Genomic DNA, 14,190 nt, shown 5'->3' on the forward strand with positions numbered 1-14,190 from the left:
ATTGTGTCTCTCTGTATATGTGTGTGTCTATGTGTGTGTCTGCATGTGTGGGGGGCAAAACGTATGGGAAGGTGAGGATAGACTTATGGGGGGCCGTGTGGTTTCTAGTTAAACCTCCGAATAAACATATGAAACTGTAATGTTACTTATAGTACTTCTAAAGTGTTTGCATTAGGTTTTGCGACCTTTCGTGCTATCAACTACTTAGCATATGTCCCAACATTTCAAATGGACAAAGAGGAACATTTTAATTTTAGGGCTGTGAGTGGTTGTGTGGCAAGGTGTGGGGCTGTTCTGAGAAAATGTTGGTGATTTTATTAATAACAATATACAAAGTGAAAATATAATTTAGAAAAAGAACAATGTATCTTATTATCGCATTGTTTAAAAACAAACAAACCTTTAATTTAAGTTTAAAGATACATTATTGTGGGCTGCTCTTACGCAACTCACATTTTTTTTGGTCATTTGTGCAAATTAGAAACAAAGCCCAAAGGCCTGATCACACTATTATACACACACTTATGCTCCAATACAACTGGCCTGGGACGACTACACTATATGGACCAATGGGAGGCAGAGCTGGGCGAGGTTCTGGTGGGTACAGACTGGCAAAATATGTAGGAATATATGGGAGGCAAATGGCAAAACTTCCACTGCATGACAATGCAGGAGCAATCTTACAAAACAATGTACACCACTCCCGTAAAACTCTATCACATGTGGAAAGTCCCAACAGATTTGTGTTGGAGACTGTGTTTAAATAGGGGAACATACACCCGTATGTGTGGAGTTGCCCACAGGTGGCGATTTTCTGGGAGAAATAGGGGAACTTGCTTTACAGATATTGCATAAACAAGTGGATCCAAACTCATGAACAGGCCCGGACTGGCCATCGGGCATACCGGGCAAATGCCCGGTGGGCCGCGATGGCCGTGGGGCCGAGGCCGGCAGGGGAGATCTCAGGATCTCCCCGGCCGGCCCATGCAGGGCCAGCGCTATCCGAGCGCCGGCCCTGCTGTGTGTCTCCATGGGCCGGTGGGGAGATCAAAGATCTCCCTCACCGGCCCAGAGACACTTCCAGGCGGCCGCTTGCTGGGGTGTGGGGGAGAGAGGCAGGAGAGAGGACCGGCGGAGCTCTATCCAGCAGCTCCGCCGGGTCCTCTCGCGAGGTCTGAGCGTTGCCGCGGTTACCGCGGCAACGCTCAGATCTCGCGAGAGTGAACTCTAGCCTGCAGGGGCTAGAGTTCACTCTCACCACTGGACCACCAGGGAAGGAGGGAAGGAAGCACGGCAGCACGGATCCCCCCATCCCCTCCCAGGATAAAGGTAAGAAGGGAGGAGGGAGGGGGGGGGGGGGAGAATATAACTTTTTTTTTTTTTTTTTAAATTATTAATAAAAAAAAAAATACATTTTAAATAAAAAAATCACACTAAAAGCCCCCTCACACACATCACCCCCAGACACACACAGCACCCCCAGACACAAACACAGCACCACATGTGTGTCTGGGGGTGCTGTGTGTGTGTGTCTGGGTGCTATGTGTGTGTCTGGGGGTGCTGTGTGTGTCTGGGGGTGATGTGTGTGTGTCTGGGGGTGCTGTGTGTGTGTCTGGGGGTGATGTGTGTGTGGCTGGGGGTGATGTGTGTGTGTGAGGGGGCTGTTAGTGTGATTTTTTTATTTAATACAAAAAATACTTGCATTTAAATAAAAAAACAACACTAACAGCCCCCTCACACACACATCACCCCCAGCCACACACACATCACCCCCAGACACACACATCACCCCCAGACACACACAGCACCCAGACACACACACATCACCCCCAGACACACACACAGCACCCCCAGACACACACACATCACCCCCAGACACACACACAGCACCCCCAGACACACACACAGCACCCCCAGACACACACACAGCACCCCCCAGACACACACACAGCACCCCCAGACACACACACAGCACCCCCAGACACACACAGCACCCCCCAGACACACACACAGCACCCCCAGACACACACACAGCACCCCCAGACACACACACAGCACCCCCAGACACACACAGCACCCCAACACAAACACAGCACCCCGACACAAACACAGCACCCCCAGGCACACACACAGCACCCCCAGGCACACACACAGCACCCCCAGACACACACAGCACCCCCAGACACAAACACAGCACCACATGTGTGTCTGGGGGTGCTGTGTGTGTCTGGGGGTGCTGTGTGTGTCTGGGGGTGCTGTGTGTGTGTCTGGGGGTGCTGTGTGTGTGTCTGGGTGCTGTGTGTGTGTCTGGGTGCTATGTGTGTGTCTGGGAGTGATGTGTGTGTGTGGCTGGGGGTGATGTGTGTGTGTGGCTGGGGTGATGTGTGTGTGTGGCTGGGGGTGATGTGTGTGTGGCTGGGGGTGATGTGTGTGTGTGAGGGGGCTGTTAGTGTGATTTTTGCATTTAAATAAAAAAATAACACTAACAGCCCCCTCACACACACATCAGCCCCAGCCACACACACATCACCCCCAGACACACACACAGCACCCCCAGACACACACACACAGCACTCAAACACACACACAGCACCCAAACACACACACAGCACCCAAACACACACACCGCACCCAGACACACACACCGCACCCAGACACACACACCGCACCCAGACACACACCGCACCCAGACACACAGAGCGCACCCTCACTCACACACAGCACCCTCACTCACACACATCACCCTCAGACAGACATCACCCTCGCTCACACACACACACATATATATATATATATATATATTATATAAAATAACCCTCAGTGAGTTAAAAGACAAAGAAAATTAGAAACCTAGAATGTGATGGCAGATAAAAACACCCTCACACACAGCACCCCTCTTACATACACACACACTGCGCCCCTCACACATACAATACGTCCAAATATATATATATATATATATATATATATATATATACACACACACACACACACACACTACAGCACCCCTCACACTGCACCACTACACACATTACGCTCCAGATACACGCTAGATCCCTTACCCTATATGCACTCTTAATCCTCTATATACACACACACACACACACAAACAGAATCTCCTATACACACTCTTGGTCATTTACACACTAGATCTCCTACACACACACTGCACCACCTACACACACACTACATTCCTTGTCAGCAAACACATACAACATTCTCTAAACACACCCTCTCTACAACCCCTACACACACTACGTCTCCTACACACACACTACAACCCGTATGCACACACTCTCTACAACCCCTATAACACTATGCCCCCTATACACACACATATTACACCACAAACACAAATTAAATTGACCTATTTACACAATACCACACCACACTCTACACACATGCAATCCCACATGCACCATACACTTTCCTGGCCCTTTTGTCCTCTGGTATCTCACCTGTGGAGACACCAGAGACAATTTAAAAGCAAACACAGCGCAAGCATGTTATTAAATTTGCTTGCCCTGCGCAGAACAAATACAGGGCCTTTTTCTAATGCCAGAGCTCTTCAGCGGGGCTCTGTGTATTGAACCAACATGCTCACTTTGAGAGGGGGCGTGATTGTCATTAGTGATGACAAAACACACCCTCTCTGGCCCCGCCCCCTTCTTAGGGGGCCGCTCTGATTGAAAAATGCCCGGGCCTAATTTTTTTCCCAGTCCGGCCCTGCTCATGAACCTTTCTGTTATCTAAACCACTCGATGATTTGACATGGAGGGAACAGTCACTTCTAAAAAATCACCTTAAGAGTAGAAGGGAAGAGTGGAGGTCTTAGAGATACTCCCCCACCAACCCCAAAGCCGTCCAGGCACTCTATCCTCTTCTACCTAATTCTTATGAACAATCTTCGCTTCTGCTCTCTTCCTTCCCTTTTTCCGTCATTCACTTCTGTATCCTCTCCGACACTATTCAAAAAACATTCTTAGGTCGTAGGCCCAGCAATAGCCCGTATGCAATGCCAGACAACAGCAGATACCTTGCTCTTTAATAGTAAGTTGAAAACAATAGAGAACTCTCTCCACGCACCAACAAATAGCTATGTTGGCTAAATTACCAGAAGGTAACCCCAATTGAACAGCTACCTTACACCTATAATAGTTTAATTGTTAAGATACAATACTTATCAATGTGCTACAATAATTAAGCACATAAATCCGATATTACACATTGATTCGATGCAATATAGATTGTTGGTGTATTACGCATTATTTCAAATGTCTACATGCATATGTAATGCTAACCTACTGCCTAAGACAAAATAAAGAAAGTTAAAAAAAAGATACATTACTGTGAGTATTATTGCTATGAAGCTCTGTTATTTACTCAGACATGCTAACAAAATGGAGCTCTGAGAAAAAAAAGGACTGTCCCTCCTAAATGAAACTTGGGAGGCATGATTTAAATATGAGTAGAAGGCATATAATGTAATCACAATATTCTACTTACATTTTATTCTACTTATATTTACTACTTATATTTTTATTTTCAACGTTATGAAAGTAGGGCAAATAGTTTTAAAGAAGTACAGAGAAAGTAAGAGCAAGTATAGGATAAGGTCATCTTCGCATCACAGGAATAGAAGGAAATATAAAGAGTTAAAAGGAAAAGAAAAAGGGGGGATAATGTTGATTCCCCAAATGCAGGCATGCCTCCAGCTAAGGAGTTTATATCTTGGAAAACTGAAAAGAACCTCAAAGTGAAGCCGAGATTTTTTTATAGTTAAAAAACACAAGATTTTATGTGAAATTTTAGTGAAGGCACAGGTGTGCTCAAAAGTTTGCATACCCTTGGAGAACTGGTAATCTATATACCATTTTTAAAGAACAGGCAAAACACATTTCTTTTATTTCTTATGGGATTCATATTCAACTGTAGGTTATAACAGAATGGCACAATTATAAAACAAAACATGGCAACCAAGAGAAAAATGAAATTACCCCTGTTCAAAAATCGGAATACCCTTAGTTCCTAATACTGTGTATTGCCCCCTTTAGCAACAATGACAGTGTGCCATCTTTTGTAATAGTAGGCGATATATTTGCATGTACTGCATGTTTGAGATATCCCCAGAGTGGCTCAATAATATTAACCCCTTAAGGACGTCGGACGCGTTATGCCGTCCTTGGGGACGCGGCTCTAAACATGTGCCGCTTCACTATGGAAACAGATACGATGACGGCACATTATAGCATCACGTGGGGGTGGAGCTTTACTTGCACATGAGCACTGAGCACATTACAATGCAGATGCACTCCCCAGGACATGACGTGACGTCACGTGGGGGTGGAGCCTTGTTTGCACATGCGCACGGAGCACTTTAGAACGCCGATCAGAGATGCACTTCACCTGGGGGTAAGCTAATTTAGTTTATGTATTTGTTTATATATGTTTTCCTTGTTGATTATGTAGTTATATTGATCCTGAGGAAAGTCCTATATAGAGGACTCAAACTTTTACTATGAGCTAATAAAGATTTTAACTTTTAATTCCATGAGTGCTGCTACCTCTTTGGATATTTATATATATACACACACGTATATATATATAGATATATAATAATTGTACATATATATTTATGTAATAATTTTACATATTTAGGTCTTTTTATTAATTACAATTTGCGGGACCTGCCTAACAACCCAGGCCGAAAGTTCAGGGAATTTAATTTGCTAGCACTATATTTAACCATGTAACTTTCCAAGACACCATACAACCTGTACGTGGGGGGTACTGTTTTACTCAGAAGACTTTGCTGAACACAAATATTAGTGTTTTAAAACAGTAAAATGTATTACAACAATGATATCATCAGTGAAAGTGAAATGTTTTGCATTTTTCACACACAAATGGCACTTACACGGACGATATAATTGTTGTGATACGTTTTACTGTTTTGAAACACTAATATTTGTGTTCAGCGAAGTCTCCCGAGTCTAACAGTACCCCTCATGTACAGGTTTTATGGTGTTTTCAAAAGTTACAGAGTCAAATATAAGGCTTGCGTTCAGTTTTTTCAAATTGAAATTTGCCAGATTGGGAGAATGAAAATTACCCCCATGATTGCATACCATTTGCAATAGTAGACAACCCAAGGTATTTCAAATGGGGTATGTCCAGTCTTTTTTAGTAGCCACTTAGTCACAAACACTGGCCAAAATTGGCGTTCAAATTAGTTTTTTGCATTTTTCACACACAAACAATTATTAACACTAACTTTGGCCAGTCATATGCAGACCTGGCAGCCTCTACCATGACCAAATGGTGAGGATTCGCTAAAATTACCAAAATACTGAGATTTCCCACCATATTATATAGATGGGGCTACTCAACTAAATTGCTACTATGGAAGAATGGGGTGATTCAAGTGTTCCACACACCCTTGAAGGGCCATAGAATTATCCACTCATGGAATCTAGAAACAGAACATCCTCTTCCGAATACCACTTCTTCACGCAAACTGAACCTGGAATAGAAAGCCATGCACTCCTCTCAAAGACCCAAATCAATCATGCTTCAAAAAAGACTCTTAGAAGGCACTAACATATAGTTTTGCCATGTTTATAACCTGTAGGATGGTATGCATGTTTCTATAAAGGAGGAGACTATATTAAAAAGAAGAAAAACTACCACCACAAGAGGACATAGTCTTCAATTAGAGTAGCAAAGGTTTAAAAGTAATATCAGGAACTATTACTTTACTGAGAAGGTTGTGGATGCATTGAATAGCTTTCCAGCTGAGGTGGTAAAGGTTAACACAGTGAAGAAGTTTAACCATACATGGGATAGGCATAAGGCTATCCTAGCTATAAGATAAGGTCAGGGAATAATGAAAGTATTTTAAAAATTGGGCAGACTAGGTGGGCCCATTGGCGGATCCAGGGGGGGGGGGCAACGGGGCAATTGCCCCCCCCGAGATTCTCCCCTGCCGGCTAGTGCAGGGCTGACATTGCCCAAGTGCCAGCCCTGCATTGTGCCTGCAGACCGGGAGGGAGATCGGTGATCAGTGATCTCCCTCCCCGGTCCGCAGGCACATTACTGACAGCCGACCGGCAGGGGAGGGAGAGAGGACCCGGGAGCTGTTACCAGCAGCTCCTCCGGGTCCTCCTCTCGCGAGATTTGGAGCGTTGCCGCGGTTACCACGGCAACGCTCCAAATCTCGCGAGAGTGAACTCTAGCCCTGGAGCGCGGGCTAGAGTTCACTGGAACCACTGGACCACCAGGGATTCCCCACTGGGACCACCAGGGATCCAGAAATGTCCCCCCTCCTCCTCAATAAAGGTAAGAAGGGAGGGGGGACATAATATATTTTATTAAATACATTTTTTTTTAATTTTTTTATTAAAAAGCCTCCCTTCCCTCCTCCCCTCCCCCATACACACTGCCCAACATACACTGCCCCCATACACACACTGACCCCATACACACTGCCCCACATACACTGCCCCCATACACACACTGCCCCCATACACACTGCCCAACATACACTGCCCCCATACACACACTGCCCCCATACACACACTGACCCCATACACACACTACACACACTGACCCCATACACACACTGACCCCATGCACACACTGACCCCATACACACACTACACACACTGACCCCATACACACACTGACCCCATACACACACTGACCCCATACACACACTGACCCCATACACATACTACACACACTGTCCCCATACACACACTACACACACTGTCCCCATATACACACTGTCCCCATATACACACTGTCCCCATACACACACTGTCCCCATATAAACACTGACCCCATACACACACTACACACACTGACCCCATACACACACTGACCCCATACACACACTACACACACTGACCCCATACACACACTGACCCCATACACACACCATACACACACTACACACACTGACCCCATACACACACTGACCCCATACACACACTGACCCCATACACACACTACACACACTGACCCCATACATACACACACTGACCCCATACACACTGCCCCCATACACACTGCCCCCATACACACTGCCCAACATACACTGCCCCCATACACACACTGCCCCCATACACACACTGCCCCCATACACACACTGACCCCATACACACACTACACACACTGACCCCATACACACACTGACCCCATGCACACACTGACCCCATACACACACTACACACACTGACCCCATACACACACTGACCCCATACACACACTGACCCCATACACACACTGACCCCATACACATACTACACACACTGTCCCCATACACACACTACACACACTGTCCCCATATACACACTGTCCCCATATACACACTGTCCCCATATACACACTGTCCCCATACACACACTGTCCCCATATAAACACTGACCCCATACACACACTACACACACTGACCCCATACACACACTGACCCCATACACACACTACACACACTGACCCCATACACACACTGACCCCACACACACACTACACACACTGACCCCATACACACACTGACCCCATACACACACTGACCCCATACACACACTACACACACTGACCCCATACACACACTGACCCCACACACACACTACACACACTGACCCCATACACACACTGACCCCATACACACAAACACTGCCCCCATACACACAAACACTGTCCCATACACACAAACACTGCCCCATACACACAAACACTGCCCCCATACACACACTGTCCCCATACACACACTGTCCCCATACACACACTGTCCCCATACACACACTGTCCCTATATACACACACTGTCCCTATATACACACTGTCCCCATATACACACTGTCCCCATACACACTACACACACTGACCCCATACACACACTGACCCCATACACACACTGACCCCATACACACACTGACCCCATACACACACTGACCCCATACACACACTACACACACTGACCCCACACACACTGCCCCCATACATACACACACTGCCCCCATACACACAAACACTGCCCCCATACACACAAACACTGCCCCCATACACACAAACACTGCCCCCATACACACAAACACTGCCCCCATACACACAAACACTGCCCCCATACACACAAACACTGCCCCCATACACACACTGCCCCCATATACACACTGTCCCCATACACACACTGTCCCCATACACACACTGTCCCCATATACACACTGTCCCCATACACACACTGCCCCACACACACACTGCCCCATACACACACTTCCCCCTTACACACACTGACCCCATACACACACTGCCCCCACAAACACTGCCTCCATACACACACTGCCCCACAAACACTGTCCCCATACAACACTGTCCCACAAACACTGTCCCCATACACACTGCCCCACAAACACTGCCCCATACACATACTGCCCCGCACACACTGCACACCTATACACACACAGTGCCCTACACACCCTGCTGCCCCCCCATACACACATTGCCCCAAACACACACACACGACCCCCCCATACACACAGTGCCCCCCATACACACACTGCCCCACACAGACATACAGTGCCCCCCATACACACACTGCCCCACACAGACATACAGTGCCCCCATACACACACTGCCCCCTAACACACACACTGCCACCCTTACGCACTCACACTCACTTCACCGCTCACACACACACTGCACCTTTCACACACACTTCACCCCTAACACACACCACTTCTCCTATGCCCTATATCCCAGCAGACCCCAGGTAAGTTGTCAAACTGTTCTTAAACGGTATGACTACTTACTCCGGGGTGGGATCCTGGCACTACTGGCACCATAACTACTACACTGAGCTGTAGTGGTTATTGTGCTAGGATTATTTTTTTTAAATAATCTACAAGTGCCCCTCCTGAGATCAGGCTCTGGATCCGCCACTGGGTGGGCCGTATGGTTGAATGTGGCCCTGTGTTGTTTGAATGTGGATATGTTCCCTTTTTAGAGCTCTGAAATGATCTAACAATTCATTGTGAGCTACACATAATTCGTCCATCTTCCCTTCTATGTGGTCTGTTCTGTCCCAAGGACCTCTTGGAGGAGCTCTTATAATATAGATCTGAAGTTCTCCCCAATTATATACCAGCGTATCTGCAGTATATTGCATATTACGTATTTGTTTCTCTGAAGATGGAGAGAATTTCCGAGTCTGACACTGTGTCCGAGAGAAGGAATGGCACTTGCTCACGGGTGCCAACTCCGATTTTGCGCGTAGCATCACGGTGGGCCTGCAGGTATTGGCTGTGCCCCTTAGACTATATCTGTGTTTGCCCCGATGCCATCTGAGTGAGGGTGATTTGCCACTAGGCTGGTTTGGGCATATGGATATAGTGGATATAGTCTGTTAAAGAGCAGACCATAGGTTAGTTGTCAGATGTCCCCAAATGACTATTTCCATGGTGTTCACCACATGTGAAGATATGAGCCTTCAGCTCTTCATCCACAGAGTGCAGAATGGGCAGGGAAGATGTAACATAGTCTAGAAAGTGAGAGGTATGAGTGTGTAAGTGTCTTTCTGCAAGAGATGTGCAAACAGTTAAGCTGAATCAACATCTTTGATTGTTATACTTTGGCTTTAATTTGTCTGTAAACCCATTGTTGGGATAACTGACAAATGACAAAAATGTACATTCTAAAATAAACTTCCAACTAGAAAAAGAGATGAGGTAGCTAATTTCTAGAATACAGGCATTTATGCCTAATTAAAACAGCAATGCTAGTTACTAAGAAGTAGTTAGGAATGGACCTCTATGACATATTTTTACACATTATCTGTCTGTCTATCTTCCAAAAACAACTGGAGTTTGAGTCCAAAGGAAATATTCTTAACTTTCTATGTTATTTCCTGTCCTATAAACCAATGAACAGTATACTGCTGATGCTATCTCACTCTCACTTAATGAAGACATAGCCAGACACAAGCACATGCCGCATAGTCAGGTATTTAATGCTGCACAGCCACTATGCTACCTACCTGAGAGTTCACCATTAGGGTGGATAAGCAGTAAAGTTCTGTACCCCAGCAACCCTTTCCTTAGTCATCAGGGGAACATAGACCACTCCCTCTAAATTACCTTGTGTAGCACTAATAGGAAACTAATAAAGGACCACTGAAGGCACCTAGGCCACTTCATCTTAACAAAGTGGTCTAGATGCAGTGGACCTTTAATTTTAATCTTGCATTGTAAAACAGTGTAGTTTTGTAGATACTGCAATGTTTCCATCACCTCTAGTGGCTGTCTTTCTGGCAGCCATTAGTTGTGCTTCCCCTGTGAGAACCAAGTGAGACTTGTTATCAATCAAATGCTGATCCTTGAGAGCATATGATTGAGGCAGCAATTTCCTGCACATGTGCATTAGCCTCCTATAGGGAAACATTGGATTGACTGAGATCATTAGTTGATCATCTCAACTGTACATACAGTATCTCACAAAAGTGAATACACCTCACATATTTGTAAATATTGTATTATATATTTTCATGTGACAACACTGAAGAAATGACACTCTGTTACAATGTAAAGTAGTAAGTGTACAGCCTGTATAACAGTGTAAATTTGCTGTCCCCTCAAAATAACTCAACACACAGCCATCAATGTCTAAACCGTTGGCAACAAAAGTGAGTACACCCCTAAGTGGAAATGTCCAAATTGAGCCCAATTAGCCATTTTCCCTCCCCGGTGTCATGTGACTCGTTAGTGTTACAAGGTCTCAGTTGTGAATGGGGAGTAGATGTGTTAAATTTGGTGTTATCGCTCTCATACGCTCTCATACTGGTCACTGGAAGTTCAACATGGCACCTCATGGCAAAGAACTCTCTGAGGATCTTAAAAAAAGAATTGTCGCTCTACATAAAGATGCCTAGGCTATCAGAAGATTTCCAAGACCCTGAAACTGAGCTGCAGCACGGTGGGCAAGACCATATAGCGGTTTCACAGGACAGGTTCCACTCAGAACAGGCCTCGCCATGGTTGACCAAAGAAGTTTAGTGCACTTGCTCAGCATCATATCCAGAGGTTGTCTTTGGGAAATAGACGTATGAGTGCTGTCAGCATTGCTGCAGAGGTTGAAGGGGTGGGGGGGTCAGCCTGTCAGTGCTCAGACCATATGCCGCACACTGCATCAAATTGGTCTGCATGGCTATTACAGTTCATTGAGCGAACCCTAAATGCCAACATGTACTGTAACCTACTGAAGCAGAGCATGATCCCCTCCCTTCAGATACTGGGCCGCAGGGCAGTATTCCAACATGATAACGACCCCAATCACACCTCCAAGTCAATCACTGCCTTGCTAAAGAAGCTGAAGGTAAAGGTGAGGGACTGGGCAAGCATGTCTCCAGACCTAAACAATATTGAGCATCTGTGGGGCATCCTCAAACGGAAGGTGGGGGAGCGCAAGGTCTCTAACATCCACCAGCTCCGTGATGTCGCCATGGAGGAGTGGAAGAGGACCCCAGTGGCAACCTGTGAATCTCTGGTGAACTCTATGCCCATGAGGGTTAAGGTAGTGCTGGAAAATAATGGTGGCCACACAAAATATTGACACTTTGGGCCAAATTTGGACATTTCCACTTAGGGGTATACTCACTTTTGTTGCCAACAGTTTAGACATTAAAGGGTGTGCATTGAGTTATTTTGAGGCTACACTGTTATACAGGATGTACACTTACTACTTTAGATTGTTGCAGAGTGTCATTTTTTCAGTGTTGTTACATTAAAAGATATAATAAAATATTTACAAAAATGTAAGGGGTGTACTCACTTTTGTGAGATACTGTACATACATACATACATCTACTTCTGCTATGTTGTTCATAATATGAATTTTAGAATTCAGCTTCTGGAATCCTGAAAATGTATCTTCTGTAATGCTTTATAGTGGACAGTAAAACTACAGAATGCAACTTAGAAAAAGCTGTAAATCTGGGTATTAGCAGATTGCAATAAAACAAATCTGACATTTCATATACAATAATTATCTTTTTAACATTAATACAGGCTTCACTGTGACATCCAAGAATTTCAGAGAAACCCAATATGTAGGTGTATAGGCAGGTAGCATAATTTTTATAGAAATAAATATGCCATCATTGTCAAAAGATTGTGAGGTGAGTGCTGTTTGAGAAAATGTAGACAGATCAGGCCAGCCAACAAGAAAAAAGAAAGGACAACTTATAGGGATTAAAAGCATTTCTAAACCTTTAACCAGCAAGAAAGTGTGATATAAAGTTACACTAGACAACAAATTGAAAACTTTTTTTTTTATAATGTTGGTCATATAGAATTTTGGGTACTATATTTAAATGACTGTGAAAAACAAGCTCTACAAAACTGCAATGTTTTTCATTGCAGAGTTAAGATAACAGGACCTTGTACATTTAGACCACTTCTTTGAGATAAAGTGGCCTGCGTGACTTTATTGGTCCGTTAAATTAAAATAAAAAAACATTATATATCATTATGTTATAATAGTGGTAGCAGACCACTGGATATAAAGTAACAAATTAAATAATGTTGTAACATATATAAAGATCTATTTAAGAATAAGTTGTTCGTTTTTTTACTTTATGTGTCTTCCTTCTACAAGAATTAGCAATAGCCACCCATCATTGCTGGATCCTACCTGCCTTGGTATTTCTCCTCCATAGTTTAAATATCCAGGTGAAATCCTTTCCCTTACTCATCACTGACAGCTACTTAATTCTCAGATAAATAGTTGAGCTTGAGTGCAAGAAATATATCTTTAAAAACATTCAGAATACAAGATTACAATCATTAAAAAAAAAAAAAAAGATATTTAATGTGTTGATGGTAGTTTTCTTCTTTGTGATCCCCCAGTAAACCTGGACCACAGACGTGAAGGATTTCCATGCAATTAACTCCTTCATATTCAGTTTTCTACATATACAGTTTCATTCGGTATCTTTCTGATCTAAAGACAAACAAAGATCCATTTAATTTTAAAAACCCATTAACAGATTTGTCTATTTTTTTTTTTTTTTTTTACAAAGTTTTTCATAAACCTCAGATTAAATGAAAACAACACAAATCTGATGTTAGGTTATGGTTTCATGTTTTTTCCACTTGGCAATCAGTACTAACATTGGTATAAAAGCATTTAAATCATTGTT

Source organism: Pelobates fuscus, chromosome 2 (genome assembly GCF_036172605.1).
Source record: "Pelobates fuscus isolate aPelFus1 chromosome 2, aPelFus1.pri, whole genome shotgun sequence".
Taxonomy (NCBI): domain Eukaryota; kingdom Metazoa; phylum Chordata; class Amphibia; order Anura; family Pelobatidae; genus Pelobates; species Pelobates fuscus.